The sequence below is a fragment of the Ambystoma mexicanum genome, chromosome 9, assembly GCF_040938575.1.
Source record: "Ambystoma mexicanum isolate Mex_15411 chromosome 9, UKY_AmexF1_1, whole genome shotgun sequence".
NCBI classification, from domain to species: Eukaryota; Metazoa; Chordata; class Amphibia; order Caudata; family Ambystomatidae; genus Ambystoma; species Ambystoma mexicanum.
This window is the reverse complement of record NC_090931.1, coordinates 1,483,379,805-1,483,400,975: the sequence shown is the minus strand read 5'-3', so window position 1 is coordinate 1,483,400,975 and position 21,171 is coordinate 1,483,379,805. Positions and strand designations below refer to the sequence as shown.

The 21,171-nt window shown below is 52.3% G+C and overlaps 1 protein-coding gene across 1 annotated transcript in view; it reads right to left on the bottom strand.

Annotated features, from left to right (window-relative positions):
* The window catches only part of INHA (inhibin subunit alpha), a 288,504-nt gene that overhangs the window by 53,961 nt on the left and 213,372 nt on the right, over positions 1 to 21,171 (bottom strand). The gene's annotated exons all lie outside the window — the stretch shown is intronic.

The window sequence follows — 21,171 nt, the reverse complement described above, 5'->3', positions numbered from 1 at the left end:
TCTCTGTACTGAATTATTAGCGGGTGCCGTGGGTCACGACTGAGGTGCATTACCAGCACTGTGTGTGTGTGTGTGTCTGTACTGAAGTATTAGCGGGTGCCTTGGGTCCGGACTGAGGTGCATCACCAGCACTGTGTGTGTGTGTCTCTGTACTGAAGTATTAGCGGGTGCCGTGGGTCAGGACTGAGGTGCAGCACCAGCACTGTGTGTGTGTGTGTCTCTGTACTGAAGTATTAGCGGGTGCCGTGGGTCAGGACTGAGGTGCATCACCAGCATTGTGTGTGTGTGTCTCTGTACTGAATTATTAGTGGGTGCCGTGGGTCAGGACTTTGGTGCATCACCAACACTGTGTGTGTGTGTGTCTCTGTACTGAAGTGTTAGCGGGTGCTGTGGGTCAGGACTGAGGTGCATCACCAGAATTGTGTGTGTTTTTCTCTGTACTGAAGTATTAGCGGGTGCCGTGGGTCAGGACTGAGGTGCATCACCAGCACTGTGTGTGTCTGTGTGTGTGTCTCTGTACTGAAGTATTAGCAGGTGCTGTGGGTCAGACTTGAGGTGCATCACCAGCATGGTGTGTATGTGTGTCTCTGTACTGAAGTACTAGCTTAGCGGGTGCCGTGGGTCAGGACTGAGGTGCATCACCAGCATTGTGGGTGTGTGTGTCTCTGTACTGAAGTATTAGCAGGTGCCCTGGGTCAGGACTGAGGTGCATCAGCAGCATTGTGTGTGTGTGTCTCTGTACTGAAGTATTAGAAGTGCCATGGGTCAGGACTGAGGTGCATCACCAGCACTGTCTGTGTGTGTCTCTGTACTGAATTATTAGAAGTGCCATGGGTCAGGACTGAGGTGCATCACCAGCACTGTGTGTGTGTGTCTCTGTACTGAATTATTAGCGGGTGCCGTGGGTCAGGACTGAGGTGCATCACCAGCACTGTGTGTGTGTGTGTGTGTCTCTGTACTGAAGTGTTAGCGGGTGATGTGGGTCAGGACTGAGGTGCATCACCAGCATTGTGTGTGTGTGTCTCTGTACTGAAGTATTAGCTGGTGCCGTGGGTCAGGACTGAGGTGCATCACCAGCACTGTGTGTGTGTGTGTGTGTGTGTCTCTGTACTGAAGTATTAGCGGGTGCCGTGGGTCAGGACTGAGGTGCATCACCAGCACTGTGTGTGTCTGTGTGTGTGTGTCTCTGTACTGAAGTATTAGCAGGTGCTGTGGGTCAGGACTGAGGTGCATCCCCAGCACGGTGTGTATGTGTGTCTCTACTGAAGGATTAGCTTAGCGGGTGCCGTGGGTCAGGACTGAGGTGCATCACCAGCATTGTGTGTGTGTGTGTCTCTGTACTGAATTATTAGCAGGTGCCGTGGGTCAGGACTGAGGTGCATCACCAGCATTGTGTGTGTGTGTGTCTCTGTACTGAATTATTAGCGGGTGCCGTGGTTCAGGACTGAGGTGCATCACCAGCACTGTGTGTGTGTGTGTCTCAGTACTGAAGTATTAGCGGGTGCCGTAGGTCAGGACTGAGGTCCATCACCAGCACTGTGTGTGTGTCTCTGTACTGAAGTATTAGCGGGTGCCGTGGGTCAGGACTGAGGTGCATCACCAGCACTGTGTGTGTGTGTGCATCACTGTACTGAAGTATTAGCAGGTGCTGTGGGTCAGGACTGAGGTGCAACACCAGCACTGTGTGTATGTGTGTCTCTGTACTGAAGTATTAGCTTAGCGGGTGCCGTGGGTCAGGACTGAGGTGCATCACCAGCATTGTGTGTGTGTGTGTCTCTGTACTGAAGTATTAGAGGTGCCGTGGGTCAGGACTGAGGTGCATCACCAGCACTCTGTGCGTGTGTGTGTCTCTGTACTGAATTATTAGCGGGTGCCGTGGGTCAGGACTGAGGTGCATCACCAGCATTGTGTGTGTGTGTGTCTCTGTACTGAAGTATTAGCGGGTGCCGTGGGTCAGGACTGAGATGCATCACCAGCACTGTGTGTGTGTGTGTGTGTCTCTGTACTGAAGTATTAGCGGGTGCTGTGGGTCAGCACTGTGGTGCATCACTAGCACGGTGTGTGTGTGTTTGTCTCTGTACTGAAGTATTAGCAGGTGCCGTAGGTCGGGACTGTGGTGCATCACCAGCATTGTGTGTGTGTGTGTCTGTACTGAAGTATTAGCAGGTGCCGTGGGTCAGGACTGAGGTGCATCACCAGCACTGTATGTGTGTGTGTCTCTGTACTGAAGTATTAGCGGGTGCCGTAGGTCAGGACTGTGGTGCATCACCAGCATTGTGTGTGTGTGTGTCTGTACTGAAGTATTAGCAGGTGCCGTGGGTCAGGACTGAGGTGCATCACCAGCACTGTGTGTGTGTGTGTGTGTGTCTCTGTACTGAATTATTAGCGGGTTCCGTGGGTCAGGACTGAGGTGCATTACCAGCACTGTGTGTGTGTGTGTGTGTCTGTACTGAAGTATTAGCGGGTGCCGTGGGTCAGGACTGAGGTGCAGCACCAGCACTGTGTGTGTGTGTGTGTCTCTGTACTGAAGTATTAGAGGGTGCCGTGGGTCAGGACTGAGGTGCAGCACCAGCACTGTGTGTGTGTGTCTCTGTACTGAAGTATTAGCGGGTGCCATGGGTCAGGACTGAGGTGCATCACCAGCATTGTGTGTGTGTGTCTCTGTACTGAATTATTAGCGGGTGCCGTGGGTCAGGACTGAGGTGCATCACCAACACTGTGTGTGTGTGTGTCTCTGTACTGAAGTGTTAGCGGGTGCTGTGGGTCAGGACTGAGGTACATCACCAGAATTGTGTGTGTGTGTCTCTGTACTGAAGTATTAGCGGGTGCCGTGGGTCAGGACTGAGGTGCATCACCAGCACTGTGTGTGTGTGTGTGTGTGTGTCTCTGTACTGAAGTATTAGCGGGTGCGGTGGGTCAGGACTGAGGTGCATCACCAGCACTGTGTGTGTCTGTGTGTGTGTCTCTGTACTGAAGTATTAGCAGGTGCTGTGGGTCAGACTTGAGGTGCATCACCAGCATGGTGTGTATGTGTGTCTCTGTACTGAAGTATTAGCTTAGCGGGTGCCGTGGGTCAGGACTGAGGTGCATCACCAGCATTGTGGGTGTGTGTGTCTCTGTACTGAAGTATTAGCAGGTGCCCTGGGTCAGGACTGAGGTGCATCAGCAGCCTTGTGTGTGTGTGTCTCTGTACTGAAGTATTAGAAGTGCCATGGGTCAGGACTGAGGTGCATCACCAGCACTGTGTGTGTGTGTGTCTCTATACTGAATTATTAGCGGGTGCCATGGGTCAGGACTGAGGTGCATCACCAGCACTGCGTGTGTGTGTGTCTCTGTACTGAATTATTAGCGGGTGCCATGGGTCAGGACTGTGGTGCATCACCAGCACTTTGTGTGTGTGTGTGTGTCTGTACTGAAGTACTACCGGGTGTCGTGGGTCAGGACTGAGGTGCATCACCAGCACTGTGTGTGTGTGTGTCTCTCTGTACTGAAGTATTAGAGGGTGCCGTGGGTCAGGACTGAGGTGCATCACCAGCACTGTGTGTGTGTGTTTCTCTGTACTGAATTATTAGCGGGTGCCGTGGGTCAGGACAGAGGTGCATCACCAGCATTGTGTTTGTGTGTGTCTCTGTACTGAATTATTAGCGGGTGCCGTGGATCAGGACTGAGGTGCATCACCAGCACTGTGTGTTTGTGTGTGTGTGTGTCTCTCTGTACTGAAGTATTAGCGGGTGCTGTGGGTCAGGACTGTGGTGCATCTGTGTGTGTGTGTGTCTCTGTACTAAAGTATTAGCGGGTGCCGTGGGTCAGGACTGAGGTGCATCACCAGCACTGTGTGTGTGTCTCTGTACTGATGCCCCAGCATTGTGTGTGTGTCTCTGTACTTAAATATTAGCGGGTGCCATGGGTCAGGACTGAGGTGAATCACCAGCACTCTGTGTGTGTTTGTCTCTGTACAGAATTATTAGCGGCTGCCGTGGGTCAGGACTGAGGTGCATCACCAGGAGTGTGTGTGTGTGTGTTTCTGTACTGATGCCCCAGCATTGTGTGTGTGCCTCTGTACTGAAGTATTAGCGGGTGCCGTGGGTCAGAACTGAGGTGCATCACCAGCATTGTGTGTGTGTGTGTGTGTGTCTCTGTACTGAAGTATTAGCAGGTGCCATGGGTCAGGACTGAGGTGCATCACCAGCACTGTGCGTGTGTGTCTCTGTACTGAATTATTAGCGGGTGCCGTGGGTCAGGACTGAGGTGCATCACCAGCATTGTGTGTGTGTGTGTGTCTCTGTACTGAAGTATTAGCGGGTGCCGTGGGTCAGGACTGAGGTGCAGCACCAGCACTGTGTGTGTGTGTGTCTCTGTACTGAAGTATTAGCGGGTGCCGTGGGTCAGGACTGAGGTGCATCACCAGCATTGTGTGTGTGTGTCTCTGTGCTGAATTATTAGCGGGTGCCGTGGGTCAGGACTGGGGTGCATCACCAGCACTGTGTGTGTGTGTATCTCTGTACTGAAATATTAGCGGGTGCCGTGGGTCAGGATTGAGGTGCATCACCAGCACTGTGTGTGTGTGTGTCTCTGTACTGAAGTATTAGCGGGTGCCGTGGGTCAGGACTGAGGTGCATCACCAGCACTGTGTGTGTGTGTTTGTGTGTCTCTGTACTGAAGTATTAGTGGGTGCGGTGGGTCAGGACTGAGGTGCATCACCAGCACTGTGTGTGTCTGTGTGTGTGTCTCTGTACTGAAGTATTAGCAGGGGCTGTGGGTCAGACTTGAGGTGCATCACCAGCATGGTGTGTATGTGTGTCTCTGTACTGAAGTATTAGCTTAGCGGGTGCCGTGGGTCAGGACTGAGGTGCAACACCAGCATTGTGGGTGTGTGTCTCTGTACTGAAGTATTAGCAGGTGCCCTGGGTCAGGACTGAGGTGCCTCAGCAGCATTGTGTGTGTCTCTGTACTGAAGTATTAGAAGTGCCATGGGTCAGGACTGAGGTGCATCACCAGCACTGTGTGTGTGTGTTTCTCTATACTGAATTATTAGCGGGTGCCATGGGTCAGGACTGAGGTGCATCACCAGCACTGTGTGTGTGTGTCTCTGTACTGAAGTATTAGAAGTGCCATGGGTCAGGACTGAGGTGCATCACCAGCACTGTCTGTGTGTGTCTCTGTACTGAATTATTAGAAGTGCCATGGGTCAGGACTGAGGTGCATCACCAGCACTGTGTGTGTGTGTCTCTGTACTGAATTATTAGCGGGTGCCGTGGGTCAGGACTGAGGTGCATCACCAGCACTGTGTGTGTGTGGGTGTCTCTGTACTGAAGTATTAGCAGGTGCCCTGGGTCAGGACTGAGGTGCATCAGCAGCATTGTGTGTGTGTGTCTCTGTACTGAAGTATTAGAAGTGCCATGGGTCAGGACTGAGGTGCATCACCAGCACTGTCTGTGTGTGTCTCTGTACTGAATTATTAGAAGTGCCATGGGTCAGGACTGAGGTGCATCACCAGCACTGTGTGTGTGTGTCTCTGTACTGAATTATTAGCGGGTGCCGTGGGTCAGGACTGAGGTGCATCACCAGCACTGTGTGTGTGTGGGTGTCCCTGTACTGAAGTGTTAGCGGGTGCTGTGGGTCAGGACTGAGGTGCATCACCAGCATTGTGTGTGTGTGTCTCTGTACTGAAGTATTAGCGGGTGCCGTGGGTCAGGACTGAGGTGCATCACCAGCACTGTGTGTGTGTGTGTGTGTGTCTCTGTACTGAAGTATTAGCGGGTGCCGTGGGTCAGGACTGAGGTGCATCACCAGCACTGTGTGTGTCTGTGTGTGTGTCTCTGTACTGAAGTATTAGCAGGTGCTGTGGGTCAGGACTGAGGTGCATCCCCAGCACGGTGTGTATGTGTGTCTCTACTGAAGGATTAGCTTAGCGGGTGCCGTGGGTCAGGACTGAGGTGCATCACCAGCATTGTGGGTGTGTGTGTCTCTGTACTGAAGTATTAGCAGGTGCCGTGGGTCAGGACTGAGGTGCATCACCAGCATTGTGTGTGTGTGTGTCTCTGTACTGAATTATTAGCGGGTGCCGTGGGTCAGGACTGAGGTGCATCACCAGCACTGTGTGTGTGTGTGTCTCAGTACTGAAGTATTAGCGGGTGCCGTAGGTCACGACTGAGGTCCATCACCAGCACTGTGTGTGTGTCTCTGTACTGAAGTATTAGCGGGTGCCGTGGGTCAGGACTGAGGTGCATCACCAGCACTGTGTGTGTGTGTGCATCACTGTACTGAAGTATTAGCAGGTGCTGTGGGTCAGGACTGAGGTGCAACACCAGCACTGTGTGTATGTGTGTCTCTGTACTGAAGTATTAGCTTAGCGGGTGCCGTGGGTCAGGGCTGAGGTGCATCACCAGCATTGTGTGTGTGTGTGTCTCTGTACTGAAGTATTAGAGGTGCCGTGGGTCAGGACTGAGGTGCATCACCAGCACTCTGTGCGTGTGTGTGTCTCTGTACTGAATTATTAGCGGGTGCCGTGGGTCAGGACTGAGGTGCATCACCAGCATTGTGTGTGTGTGTGTCTCTGTACTGAAGTATTAGCGGGTGCCGTGGGTCAGGACTGAGATGCATCACCAGCACTGTGTGTGTGTGTGTGTGTCTCTGTACTGAAGTATTAGCGGCTGCTGTGGGTCAGCACTGTGGTGCATCACTAGCACTGTGTGTGTGTGTTTGTCTCTGTACTGAAGTATTAGCAGGTGCCGTAGGTCAGGACTGTGGTGCATCACCAGCATTGTGTGTGTGTGTGTCTGTACTGAAGTATTAGCAGGTGCCGTGGGTCAGGACTGAGGTGCATCACCAGCACTGTATGTGTGTGTGTCTCTGTACTGAAGTATTAGCGGGTGCCGTAGGTCAGGACTGTGGTGCATCACCAGCATTGTGTGTGTGTGTGTCTGTACTGAAGTATTAGCAGGTGCCGTGGGTCAGGACTGAGGTGCATCACCAGCACTGTGTGTTTGTGTGTGTGTGTCTCTGTACTGAATTATTAGCGGGTTCCGTGGGTCAGGACTGAGGTGCATTACCAGCACTGTGTGTGTGTGTGTGTGTCTGTACTGAAGTATTAGAGGGTGCCGTGGGTCAGGACTGAGGTGCAGCACCAGCACTGTGTGTGTGTGTCTCTGTACTGAAGTATTAGCGGGTGCCATGGGTCAGGACTGAGGTGCATCACCAGCATTGTGTGTGTGTGTCTCTGTACTGATGTATTAGCGGGTGCCGTGGGTCAGGTCTGAGGTGCATCACCAGCACTGTGTGTGTGTGTGTGTGTGTGTCTCTGTACTGAAGTATTAGCAGTTGCGGTGGGTCAGGACTGAGGTGCATCACCAGCACTGTGTGTGTCTGTGTGTGTGTCTCTGTACTGAAGTATTAGCAGGTGCTGTGGGTCAGACTTGAGGTGCATCACCAGCATGGTGTGTATGTGTGTCTCTGTACTGAAGTATTAGCTTAGCGGGTGCCGTGGGTCAGGACTGAGGTGCATCACCAGCATTGTGGGTGTGTGTGTCTCTGTACTGAAGTATTAGCAGGTGCCCTGGGTCAGGACTGAGGTGCATCAGCAGCATTGTGTGTGTGTGTCTCTGTACTGAAGTATTAGAAGTGCCATGGGTCAGGACTGAGGTGCATCACCAGCACTGTGTGTGTGTGTGTCTCTATACTGAATTATTAGCGGGTGCCATGGGTCAGGACTGAGGTGCATCACCAGCACTGCGTGTGTGTGTGTCTCTGTACTGAATTATTAGCGGGTGCCATGGGTCAGGACTGTGGTGCATCACCAGCACTTTGTGCGTGTGTGTGTGTCTGTACTGAAGTACTACCGGGTGCCGTGGGTCAGGACTGAGGTGCATCACCAGCACTGTGTGTGTGTGTGTCTCTCTGTACTGAAGTATTAGAGGGTGCCGTGGGTCAGGACTGAGGTGCATCACCAGCACTGTGTGTGTGTGTTTCTCTGTACTGAATTATTAGCGGGTGCCGTGGGTCAGGACAGAGGTGCATCATCAGCATTGTGTTTGTGTGTGTCTCTGTACTGAATTATTAGCGGGTGCCGTGGATCAGGACTGAGGTGCATCACCAGCACTGTGTGTTTGTGTGTGTGTGTGTCTCTCTGTACTGAAGTATTAGCGGGTGCTGTGGGTCAGGACTGTGGTGCATCTGTGTGTGTGTGTGTCTCTGTACTAAAGTATTAGCGGATGCCGTGGGTCAGGTCTGAGGTGCATCACCAGCACTGTGTGTGTGTCTCTGTACTGATGCCCCAGCATTGTGTGTGTGTCTCTGTACTAAAATATTAGCGGGTGCCATGGGTCAGGACTGAGGTGAATCACCAGCACTCTGTGTGTGTTTGTCTCTGTACAGAATTATTAGCGGGTGCCGTGGGTCAGGACTGAGGTGCATCACCAGGACTGTGTGTGTGTGTGTTTCTGTACTGATGCCCCAGCATTGTGTGTGTGTCTCTGTACTGAAGTATTAGCCGGTGCCGTGGGTCAGAACTGAGGTGCATCACCAGCATTGTGTGTGTGTGTGTGTGTGTGTGTCTCTGTACTGAAGTATTAGCAGGTGCCATGGGTCAGGACTGAGGTGCATCACCAGCACTGTGTGTGTGTGTCTCTGTACTGAATTATTAGCGGGTGCCGTGGGTCAGGACTGAGGTGCATCACCAGCATTGTGTGTGTGTGTGTCTCTGTACTGAAGTATTAGCGGGTGCCGTGGGTCAGGACTGAGGTGCAGCACCAGCACTGTGTGTGTGTGTGTCTCTGTACTGAAGTATTAGCGGGTGCCGTGGGTCAGGACTGAGGTGCATCACCAGCATTGTGTGTGTGTGTCTCTGTGCTGAATTATTAGTGGGTGCCGTGGGTCAGGACTGGGGTGCATCACCAGCACTGTGTGTGTGTGTGTGTCTCTGTACTGAAGTATTAGCGGGTGCCGTGGGTCAGGATTGAGGTGCATCACCAGCACTGTGTGTGTGTGTGTCTCTGTACTGAAGTATTAGCGGGTGCCGTGGGTCAGGACTGAGGTGCATCACCAGCACTGTGTGTGTGTGTTTGTGTGTCTCTGTACTGAAGTATTAGCGGGTGCGGTGGGTCAGGACTGAGGTGCATCACCAGCACTGTGTGTGTCTGTGTGTGTGTCTCTGTACTGAAGTATTAGCAGGTGCTGTGGGTCAGACTTGAGGTGCATCACCAGCATGGTGTGTATGTGTGTCTCTGTACTGAAGTATTAGCTTAGCGGGTGCCGTGGGTCAGGACTGAGGTGCATCACCAGCATTGTGGGTGTGTGTCTCTGTACTGAAGTATTAGCAGGTGCCCTGGGTCAGGACTGAGGTGCCTCAGCAGCATTGTGTGTGTGTGTGTGTCTCTGTAGTGAAGTATTAGAAGTGCCATGGGTCAGGACTGAGGTGCATCACCAGCACTGTGTGTGTGTGTTTCTCTATACTGAATTATTAGCGGGTGCCATGGGTCAGGACTGAGGTGCATTACCAGCAGTGCGTGTGTGTGTGTCTCTGTACTGAATTATTAGCGGGTGCCATGGGTCAGGACTGCGGTGCATCACCAGCACTTTGTGCGTGTGTGTGTGTCTGTACTGAAGTAATACCGGGTGCCGTGGGTCAGGACTGAGGTGCATCACCAGCACTGTGTGTGTGTGTGTGTCTCTCTGTACTGAAGTATTAGCGCGTGCCGTGGGTCAGGACTGAGGTGCATCACCAGCACTGTGTGTGTGTGTTTCTCTGTACTGAATTATTAGCGGGTGCCGTGGGTCTGGACTGAGGTGCATCACCAGCATTGTGTGTGTGTGTGTGTCTCTGTACTGAATTATTAGCGGGAGCCGTGGGTCAGGACTGAGGTGCATCACCAGAACTGTGTGTTTGTGTGTGTGTGTGTGTGTGTGTCTCTCTGTCCTGAAGTATTAGCGGGTGCTGTGGGTCAGGACTGGTGTGCATCTCTGTGTGTGTGTGTCTCTGTACTAAAGTATTAGCGGGTGCCGTGGGTCAGGACTGAGGTGCATCACCAGCACTGTGTGTGTGTGTATGTGTCTCTGTACTGATGTCCCAGCATTGTGTGTGTGTCTCTGTACTGAAATATTAGCGGGTGCCATGGGTCAGGACTGAGGTGAATCACCAGCACTCTGTGTGTGTGTGTCTCTGTACTGAATTATTAGCGGGTGCCGTGGGTCAGGACTGAGGTGCATCACCAGCACTGTGTGTGTGTGTGTCTCTGTACTGATGCCCCAGCATTGTGTGTGTGTCTTTGTACTGAAGTATTAGCAGGTGCCGTGGGTCAGGACTGAGGTGCATCACCAGCATTGTGTGTGTGTGTGTGTGTGTCTCTGTACTGAAGTATTAGCGGGTGCCATGGGTCAGGACTGAGGTGCATCACCAGCACTGTGTGTGTGTGTGTGTCTCTGTACTGAAGTATTAGAGGGTGCCGTGGGTCAGGACTGAGGTGCATCACCAGCACTGTGACTGTGTGTTTCTCTGTACTGAAGTATTAGCGGGTGCCGTGGGTCAGGACTGAGGTGCATCACCAGCATTGTGTGTGTGTGTCTCTGTACTGAATTATTAGCAGGTGCCGTGGGTCAGGACTGAGGTGCATCACCAACACTGTGTGTGTGTGTGTCTCTCTGTACTGAAGTGTTAGCGGGTGCTGTGGGTCAGGACTGAGGTGCATCACCAGAATTGTGTGTGTGTGTCTCTGTACTGAAGTATTAGCGGGTGCCGTGGGTCAGGACTGAGGTGCATCACCAGCACTGTGTGTGTGTGTGTGTGTGTCTCTGTACTGAAGTATTAGCGGGTGCGGTGGGTCAGGACTGAGGTGCATCACCAGCACTGTGTGTCTCTGTGTGTGTGTCTCTGTACTGAAGTATTAGCAGGTGCTGTGGGTCAGACTTGAGGTGCATCACCAGCATGGTGTGTATGTGTGTCTCTGTACTGAAGTATTAGCTTAGCGGGTGCCGTGGGTCAGGACTGAGGTGCATCAGCAGCATTGTGTGTGTGTGTCTCTGTACTGAAGTATTAGAAGTGCCATGGGTCAGGACTGAGGTGGATCACCTGCACTATGTGTGTGTGTGTCTCTATACTGAATTATTAGCAGGAGCCATGGGTCAGGACTGAGGTGCATCACCAGCACTGCGTGTGTGTGTGTCTCTGTACTGAATTATTAGCGGGTGCCATGGGTCAGGACTGTGGTGCATCACCAGCACTTTGTGCATGTGTGTGTGTTTGTACTGAAGTACTACCGGGTGCCGTGGGTCAGGACTGAGGTGCATCACCAGCACTGTGTGTGTGTGTGTCTCTCTGTACTGAAGTATTAGAGGGTGCCGTGGGTCAGGACTGAGGTGCATCACCAGCACTGTGTGTGTGTGTTTCTCTGTACTGAATTATTAGCAGGTGCCGTGGGTCAGGACTGAGGTGCATCACCAGCATTGTGTTTGTGTGTGTCTCTGTACTGAATTTTTAGCGGGTGCCGTGGATCAGGACTGAGGTGCATCACCAGCACTGTGTGTTTGTGTGTGTGTGTGTCTCTCTGTACTGAAGTATTAGCGGGTGCTGTGGGTCAGGACTGTGGTGCATCTGTGTGTGTGTGTGTCTCTGTACTAAAGTATTAGCGGGTGCCGTGGGTCAGGACTGAGGTGCATCACCAGCACTGTGTGTGTGTCTCTGTACTGATGCCCCAGCATTGTGTGTGTGTCTCTGTACTGAAATATTAGCAGGTGCCATGGGTCAGGACTGAGGTGAATCACCAGCACTCTGTGTGTGTTTGTCTCTGTACTGAATTATTAGCGGGTGCCGTGGGTCAGGACTGAGGTGCATCACCAGCACTGTGTGTATGTGTGTCTCTGTACTGATGCCCCAGCATTGTGTGTGTGTCTCTGTACTGAAGTATTAGCGGGTGCCGTGGGTCAGGACTGAGGTGCATCACCAGCATTGTGTGTGTGTGTGTGTGTGTGTCTCTGTACTGAAGTATTAGCAGGTGCCATGGGTCAGGACTGAGGTGCATCACCAGCACTGTGTGTGTGTGTGTGTCTCTGTACTGAATTATTAGCGGGTGCCGTGGGTCAGGACTGAGGTGCATCACCAGCATTGTGTGTGTCTCTGTACTGAAGTATTAGCGGGTGCCGTGGGTCAGGACTGAGGTGCAGCACCAGCACTGTGTGTGTGTGTGTCTCTGTACTGAAGTATTAGCGGGTGCCGTGGGTCAGGACTGAGGTGCATCACCAGCATTGTGTGTGTGTGTCTCTGTGCTGAATTATTAGCGGGTGCCGTGGGTCAGGACTGAGGTGCATCACCAGCACTGTGTGTGTGTGTCTCTGTACTGAAGTATTAGCGGGTGCCGTGGGTCAGGACTGAGGTGCATCACCAGCATTGTGTGTGTGTGTGTCTCTGTACTGAAGTATTAGCGGGTGCCGTGGGTCAGGACTGAGGTGCATCACCAGCACTGTGTGTGTGTGTTTGTGTGTCTCTGTACTGAAGTATTAGCGGGTGCGGTGGGTCAGGACTGAGGTGCATCACCAGCACTGTGTGTGTCTGTGTGTGTGTCTCTGTACTGAAGTATTAGAAGTGCCATGGGTCAGGACTGAGGTGCATCACCAGCACTGTGTGTGTGTGTGTGTCTCTGTACTGAATTATTAGCGGGTGCCGTGGGTCAGGACTGAGGTGCATCACCAGCATTGTGTGTGTGTGTGTCTCTGTACTGATGTATTAGCGGGTGCCGTGGGTCAGGACTGAGGTGCAGCACCAGCACTGTGTGTGTGTGTGTCTCTGTACTGAAGTATTAGCGGGTGCCGTGGGTCAGGACTGAGGTGCATCACCAGCATTGTGTGTGTGTGTCTCTGTGCTGAATTATTAGCGGGTGCCGTGGGTCAGGACTGAGGTAAATCACCAGCACTGTGTGTGTGTGTGTCTCTGTACTGAAGTATTAGCGGGTGCCGTGGGTCAGGACTGAGGTGCATCACCAGCATTGTGTGTGTGTGTGTGTCTCTGTACTGAAGTATTAGCGGGTGCCGTGGGTCAGGACTGAGGTGCATCACCAGCACTGTGTGTGTGTGTTTGTGTGTCTCTGTAATGAAGTATTAGCGGGTGCGGTGGGTCAGGACTGAGGTGCATCACCAGCACTGTGTGTGTCTGTGTGTGTGTCTCTGTACTGAAGTATTAGAAGTGACATTGGTCAGTACTGAGGTGCATCACCAGCACTGTGTGTGTGTGTTTCTCTGTACTGAATTATTAGCGGGTGCCATGGGTCAGGACTGCGGTGCATCACCAGCACTTTGTGAGTGTGTGTGTGTCTGTACTGAAGTACTACCGGGTGCCGTGGGTCAGGACTGAGGTGCATCACCAGCACTGTGTGTGTGTGTGTGTGTGTGTCTCTGTACTGAAGTATTAGCGGGTGCCATGGGTCAGGACTGAGGTGCATCACCAGCACTGTGTGTGTGTGTCTCTGTACTGAAGTATTAGCGGGTGCCGTGGGTCAGGACTGAGGTGCATCACCAGCACTGTGTGTGTGTGTATGTGTCTCTGTACTGATGTCCCAGCATTGTGTGTGTGTCTCTGTACTGAAATATTAGCGGGTGCCATGGGTCAGGACTGAGGTGCATCACCAGCACTGTGTGTGTGTGTGTCTCTGTACTGAATTATTAGCGGGTGCTGTGGGACAGGACTGAGGTGCATCACCAGCACTGTGTGTGTGTGTGTCTCTGTACTGATGCCCCAGCATTGTGTGTGTGTCTCTGTACTGAAGTATTAGCAGGTGCCGTGGGTCAGGACTGAGGTGCATCACCAGCATTTTGTGTGTGTCTCTGTACTGAAGTATTAGCGGGTGCCATGGGTCAGGACTGAGGTGCATCACCAGCACTGTGTGTGTGTGTCTCTGTACTGAAGTATTAGAGGGTGTCGTGGGTCAGGACTGAGGTGCATCACCAGCACTGTGTGTGTGTGTTTCTCTGTACTGAAGTATTAGCGGGTGCCGTGGGTCAGGACTGAGGTGCATCACCAGCATTGTGTGTGTGTGTCTCTGTACTGAATTATTAGCGGGTGCCGTGGGTCAGGACTGAGGTGCATCACCAACACTGTGTGTGTGTGTGTCTCTGTACTGAAGTGTTAGCTGGTGCTGTGGGTCAGGACTGAGGTGCATCACCAGCACTGTGTGTGTGTGTTTCTCTGTACTGAATTATTAGCGGGTGCCGTGGGTCAGGACTGAGGTGCATTACCAGCACTGTGTGTGTGTGTGTGTGTGTGTGTGTGTGTTGCTGTACTGAAGTATTAGCGTGTGTGTGTGTGTCTCTATACTGAATTATTAGCGGGTGCCATGGGTCAGGACTGTGGTGCATCACCAGCACTTTGTGCGTGTGTGTGTGTCTGTACTGAAGAACTACCGGGTGCCGTGGGTCAGGACTGAGGTGCATCACCAGCACTGTGTGTGTGTGTGTCTCTCCGTACTGAAGTATTAGAGGGTACCGTGGGTCAGGACTGAGGTGCATCACCAGCACTGTGTGTGTGTGTTTCTCTGTACTGAATTATTAGCGGGTGCCGTGGGTCAGGACTGAGGTGCATCACCAGCATTGTGTTTGTGTGTGTCTCTGTACTGAATTATTAGCGGGTGCCGTGGATCAGGACTGAGGTGCATCACCAGCACTGTGTGTTTGTGTGTGTGTGTGTCTCTCTGTACTGAAGTATTAGCGGGTGCTGTGGGTCAGGACTGTGGTGCATCTCTGTGTGTGTGTGTCTCTGTACTAAAGTATTAGCGGGTGCCGTGATTCAGGACTGAGGTGCATCACCAGCACTGTGTGTGTGTCTCTGTACTGATGCCCCAGCATTGTGTGTGTGTCTCTGTACTGAAATATTAGCGGGTGCCATGGGTCAGGACTGAGGTGAATCACCAGCACTCTGTGTGTGTTTGTCTCTGTACTGAATTATTAGCGGGTGCCGTGGGTCAGGACTGAGGTGCATCACCAGCACTGTGTGTGTGTGTGTCTCTGTACTGATGCCCCAGCATTGTGTGTGTGTCTCTGTACTGAAGTATTAGCGGGTGCCGTGGGTCAGGACTGAGGTGCATCACCAGCATTGTGTGTGTGTGTGTGTGTGTGTGTCTCTGTACTGAAGTATTAGCAGGTGCCATGGGTCAGGACTGAGGTGCATCACCAGCACTGTGTGTGTATGTGTGTCTCTGTACTGAATTATTAGCGGGTGCCGTGGGTCAGGACTGAGGTGCATCACCAGCATTGTGTGTGTGTGTGTCTCTGTACTGAAGTATTAGCGGGTGCCGTGGGTCAGGACTGAGGTGCATCACCAGCACTGTGTGTGTGTGTTTCTCTGTACTGAATTATTAGCGGGTGCCGTGGGTCTGGACTGAGGTGCATCACCAGCATTGTGTGTGTGTGTGTGTCTCTGTACTGAATTATTAGCGGGAGCCGTGGGTCAGGACTGAGGTGCATCACCAGAACTGTGTGTTTGTGGTGTGTGTGTGTGTGTCTCTCTGTCCTGAAGTATTAGCGGGTGCTGTGGGTCAGGACTGGTGTGCATCTCTGTGTGTGTGTGTCTCTGTACTAAAGTATTAGCGGGTGCCGTGGGTCAGGACTGAGGTGCATCACCAGCACTGTGTGTGTGTGTATGTGTCTCTGTACTGATGTCCCAGCATTGTGTGTGTGTCTCTGTACTGAAATATTAGCGGGTGCCATGGGTCAGGACTGAGGTGAATCACCAGCACTCTGTGTGTGTGTGTCTCTGTACTGAATTATTAGCGGGTGCCGTGGGTCAGGACTGAGGTGCATCACCAGCACTGTGTGTGTGTGTGTCTCTGTACTGATGCCCCAGCATTGTGTGTGTGTCTTTGTACTGAAGTATTAGCAGGTGCCGTGGGTCAGGACTGAGGTGCATCACCAGCATTGTGTGTGTGTGTGTGTGTCTCTGTACTGAAGTATTAGCGGGTGCCATGGGTCAGGACTGAGGTGCATCACCAGCACTGTGTGTGTGTGTGTGTCTCTGTACTGAAGTATTAGAGGGTGCCGTGGGTCAGGACTGAGGTGCATCACCAGCACTGTGACTGTGTGTTTCTCTGTACTGAAGTATTAGCGGGTGCCGTGGGTCAGGACTGAGGTGCATCACCAGCATTGTGTATGTGTGTCTCTGTACTGAATTATTAGCAGGTGCCGTGGGTCAGGACTGAGGTGCATCACCAACACTGTGTGTGTGTGTGTGTCTCTGTACTGAAGTGTTAGCGGGTGCTGTGGGTCAGGACTGAGGTGCATCACCAGAATTGTGTGTGTGTGTCTCTGTACTGAAGTATTAGCGGGTGCCGTGGGTCAGGACTGAGGTGCATCACCAGCACTGTGTGTGTGTGTGTGTGTGTCTCTGTACTGAAGTATTAGCGGGTGCGGTGGGTCAGGACTGAGGTGCATCACCAGCACTGTGTGTCTCTGTGTGTGTGTCTCTGTACTGAAGTATTAGCAGGTGCTGTGGGTCAGACTTGAGGTGCATCACCAGCATGGTGTGTATGTGTGTCTCTGTACTGAAGTATTAGCTTAGCGGGTGCCATGGGTCAGGACTGAGGTGCATCAGCAGCATTGTGGGTGTGTGTGTCTCTGTACTGAAGTATTAGCAGGTGCCCTGGGTCAGGACTGAGGTGCATCAGCAGCATTGTGTGTGTGTGTCTCTGTACTGAAGTATTAGAAGTGCCATGGGTCAGGACTGAGGTGCATCACCAGCACTGTCTGTGTGTGTCTCTGTACTGAATTATTAGAAGTGCCATGGGTCAGGACTGAGGTGCATCACCAGCACTGTGTGTGTGTGTCTCTGTACTGAATTATTAGCGGGTGCCGTGGGTCAGGACTGAGGTGCATCACCAGCACTGTGTGTGTGTGTGTGTGTCTCTGTACTGAAGTGTTAGCGGGTGATGTGGGTCAGGACTGAGGTGCATCACCAGCATTGTGTGTGTGTGTCTCTGTACTGAAGTATTAGCTGGTGCCGTGGGTCAGGACTGAGGTGCATCACCAGCACTGTGTGTGTGTGTGTGTGTGTGTCTCTGTACTGAAGTATTAGCGGGTGCCGTGGGTCAGGACTGAGGTGCATCACCAGCACTGTGTGTGTCTGTGTGTGTGTGTCTCTGTACTGAAGTATTAGCAGGTGCTGTGGGTCAGGACTGAGGTGCATCCCCAGCACGGTGTGTATGTGTGTCTCTACTGAAGGATTAGCTTAGCGGGTGCCGTGGGTCAGGACTGAGGTGCATCACCAGCATTGTGTGTGTGTGTGTCTCTGTACTGAATTATTAGCAGGTGCCGTGGGTCAGGACTGAGGTGCATCACCAGCATTGTGTGTGTGTGTGTCTCTGTACTGAATTATTAGCGGGTGCCGTGGTTCAGGACTGAGGTGCATCACCAGCACTGTGTGTGTGTGTGTCTCAGTACTGAAGTATTAGCGGGTGCCGTAGGTCAGGACTGAGGTCCATCACCAGCACTGTGTGTGTGTCTCTGTACTGAAGTATTAGCGGGTGCCGTGGGTCAGGACTGAGGTGCATCACCAGCACTGTGTGTGTGTGTGCATCACTGTACTGAAGTATTAGCAGGTGCTGTGGGTCAGGACTGAGGTGCAACACCAGCACTGTGTGTATGTGTGTCTCTGTACTGAAGTATTAGCTTAGCGGGTGCCGTGGGTCAGGACTGAGGTGCATCACCAGCATTGTGTGTGTGTGTGTCTCTGTACTGAAGTATTAGAGGTGCCGTGGGTCAGGACTGAGGTGCATCACCAGCACTCTGTGCGTGTGTGTGTCTCTGTACTGAATTATTAGCGGGTGCCGTGGGTCAGGACTGAGGTGCATCACCAGCATTGTGTGTGTGTGTGTCTCTGTACTGAAGTATTAGCGGGTGCCGTGGGTCAGGACTGAGATGCATCACCAGCACTGTGTGTGTGTGTGTGTGTCTCTGTACTGAAGTATTAGCGGGTGCTGTGGGTCAGCACTGTGGTGCATCACTAGCACGGTGTGTGTGTGTTTGTCTCTGTACTGAAGTATTAGCAGGTGCCGTAGGTCGGGACTGTGGTGCATCACCAGCATTGTGTGTGTGTGTGTCTGTACTGAAGTATTAGCAGGTGCCGTGGGTCAGGACTGAGGTGCATCACCAGCACTGTATGTGTGTGTGTCTCTGTACTGAAGTATTAGCGGGTGCCGTAGGTCAGGACTGTGGTGCATCACCAGCATTGTGTGTGTGTGTGTCTGTACTGAAGTATTAGCAGGTGCCGTGGGTCAGGACTGAGGTGCATCACCAGCACTGTGTGTGTGTGTGTGTGTGTCTCTGTACTGAATTATTAGCGGGTTCCGTGGGTCAGGACTGAGGTGCATTACCAGCACTGTGTGTGTGTGTGTGTGTCTGTACTGAAGTATTAGCGGGTGCCGTGGGTCAGGACTGAGGTGCAGCACCAGCACTGTGTGTGTGTGTGTGTCTCTGTACTGAAGTATTAGAGGGTGCCGTGGGTCAGGACTGAGGTGCAGCACCAGCACTGTGTGTGTGTGTCTCTGTACTGAAGTATTAGCGGGTGCCATGGGTCAGGACTGAGGTGCATCACCAGCATTGTGTGTGTGTGTCTCTGTACTGAATTATTAGCGGGTGCCGTGGGTCAGGACTGAGGTGCATCACCAACACTGTGTGTGTGTGTGTCTCTGTACTGAAGTGTTAGCGGGTGCTGTGGGTCAGGACTGAGGTACATCACCAGAATTGTGTGTGTGTGTCTCTGTACTGAAGTATTAGCGGGTGCCGTGGGTCAGGACTGAGGTGCATCACCAGCACTGTGTGTGTGTGTGTGTGTGTGTCTCTGTACTGAAGTATTAGCGGGTGCGGTGGGTCAGGACTGAGGTGCATCACCAGCACTGTGTGTGTCTGTGTGTGTGTCTCTGTACTGAAGTATTAGCAGGTGCTGTGGGTCAGACTTGAGGTGCATCACCAGCATGGTGTGTATGTGTGTCTCTGTACTGAAGTATTAGCTTAGCGGGTGCCGTGGGTCAGGACTGAGGTGCATCACCAGCATTGTGGGTGTGTGTGTCTCTGTACTGAAGTATTAGCAGGTGCCCTGGGTCAGGACTGAGGTGCATCAGCAGCCTTGTGTGTGTGTGTCTCTGTACTGAAGTATTAGAAGTGCCATGGGTCAGGACTGAGGTGCATCACCAGCACTGTGTGTGTGTGTGTCTCTATACTGAATTATTAGCGGGTGCCATGGGTCAGGACTGAGGTGCATCACCAGCACTGCGTGTGTGTGTGTCTCTGTACTGAATTATTAGCGGGTGCCATGGGTCAGGACTGTGGTGCATCACCAGCACTTTGTGTGTGTGTGTGTGTCTGTACTGAAGTACTACCGGGTGTCGTGGGTCAGGACTGAGGTGCATCACCAGCACTGTGTGTGTGTGTGTCTCTCTGTACTGAAGTATTAGAGGGTGCCGTGGGTCAGGACTGAGGTGCATCACCAGCACTGTGTGTGTGTGTTTCTCTGTACTGAATTATTAGCGGGTGCCGTGGGTCAGGACAGAGGTGCATCACCAGCATTGTGTTTGTGTGTGTCTCTGTACTGAATTATTAGCGGGTGCCGTGGATCAGGACTGAGGTGCATCACCAGCACTGTGTGTTTGTGTGTGTGTGTGTCTCTCTGTACTGAAGTATTAGCGGGTGCTGTGGGTCAGGACTGTGGTGCATCTGTGTGTGTGTGTGTCTCTGTACTAAAGTATTAGCGGGTGCCGTGGGTCAGGACTGAGGTGCATCACCAGCACTGTGTGTGTGTCTCTGTACTGATGCCCCAGCATTGTGTGTGTGTCTCTGTACTTAAATATTAGCGGGTGCCATGGGTCAGGACTGAGGTGAATCACCAGCACTCTGTGTGTGTTTGTCTCTGTACAGAATTATTAGCGGCTGCCGTGGGTCAGGACTGAGGTGCATCACCAGGAGTGTGTGTGTGTGTGTTTCTGTACTGATGCCCCAGCATTGTGTGTGTGCCTCTGTACTGAAGTATTAGCGGGTGCCGTGGGTCAGAACTGAGGTGCATCACCAGCATTGTGTGTGTGTGTGTGTGTGTCTCTGTACTGAAGTATTAGCAGGTGCCATGGGTCAGGACTGAGGTGCATCACCAGCACTGTGCGTGTGTGTCTCTGTACTGAATTATTAGCGGGTGCCGTGGGTCAGGACTGAGGTGCATCACCAGCATTGTGTGTGTGTGTGTGTCTCTGTACTGAAGTATTAGCGGGTGCCGTGGGTCAGGACTGAGGTGCAGCACCAGCACTGTGTGTGTGTGTGTCTCTGTACTGAAGTATTAGCGGGTGCCGTGGGTCAGGACTGAGGTGCATCACCAGCATTGTGTGTGTGTGTCTCTGTGCTGAATTATTAGCGGGTGCCGTGGGTCAGGACTGGGGTGCATCACCAGCACTGTGTGTGTGTGTATCTCTGTACTGAAATATTAGCGGGTGCCGTGGGTCAGGATTGAGGTGCATCACCAGCACTGTGTGTGTGTGTGTCTCTGTACTGAAGTATTAGCGGGTGCCGTGGGTCAGGACTGAGGTGCATCACCAGCACTGTGTGTGTGTGTTTGTGTGTCTCTGTACTGAAGTATTAGTGGGTGCGGTGGGTCAGGACTGAGGTGCATCACCAGCACTGTGTGTGTCTGTGTGTGTGTCTCTGTACTGAAGTATTAGCAGGGGCTGTGGGTCAGACTTGAGGTGCATCACCAGCATGGTGTGTATGTGTGTCTCTGTACTGAAGTATTAGCTTAGCGGGTGCCGTGGGTCAGGACTGAGGTGCAACACCAGCATTGTGGGTGTGTGTCTCTGTACTGAAGTATTAGCAGGTGCCCTGGGTCAGGACTGAGGTGCCTCAGCAGCATTGTGTGTGTCTCTGTACTGAAGTATTAGAAGTGCCATGGGTCAGGACTGAGGTGCATCACCAGCACTGTGTGTGTGTGTTTCTCTATACTGAATTATTAGCGGGTGCCATGGGTCAGGACTGAGGTGCATCACCAGCACTGTGTGTGTGTGTCTCTGTACTGAAGTATTAGAAGTGCCATGGGTCAGGACTGAGGTGCATCACCAGCACTGTCTGTGTGTGTCTCTGTACTGAATTATTAGAAGTGCCATGGGTCAGGACTGAGGTGCATCACCAGCACTGTGTGTGTGTGTCTCTGTACTGAATTATTAGCGG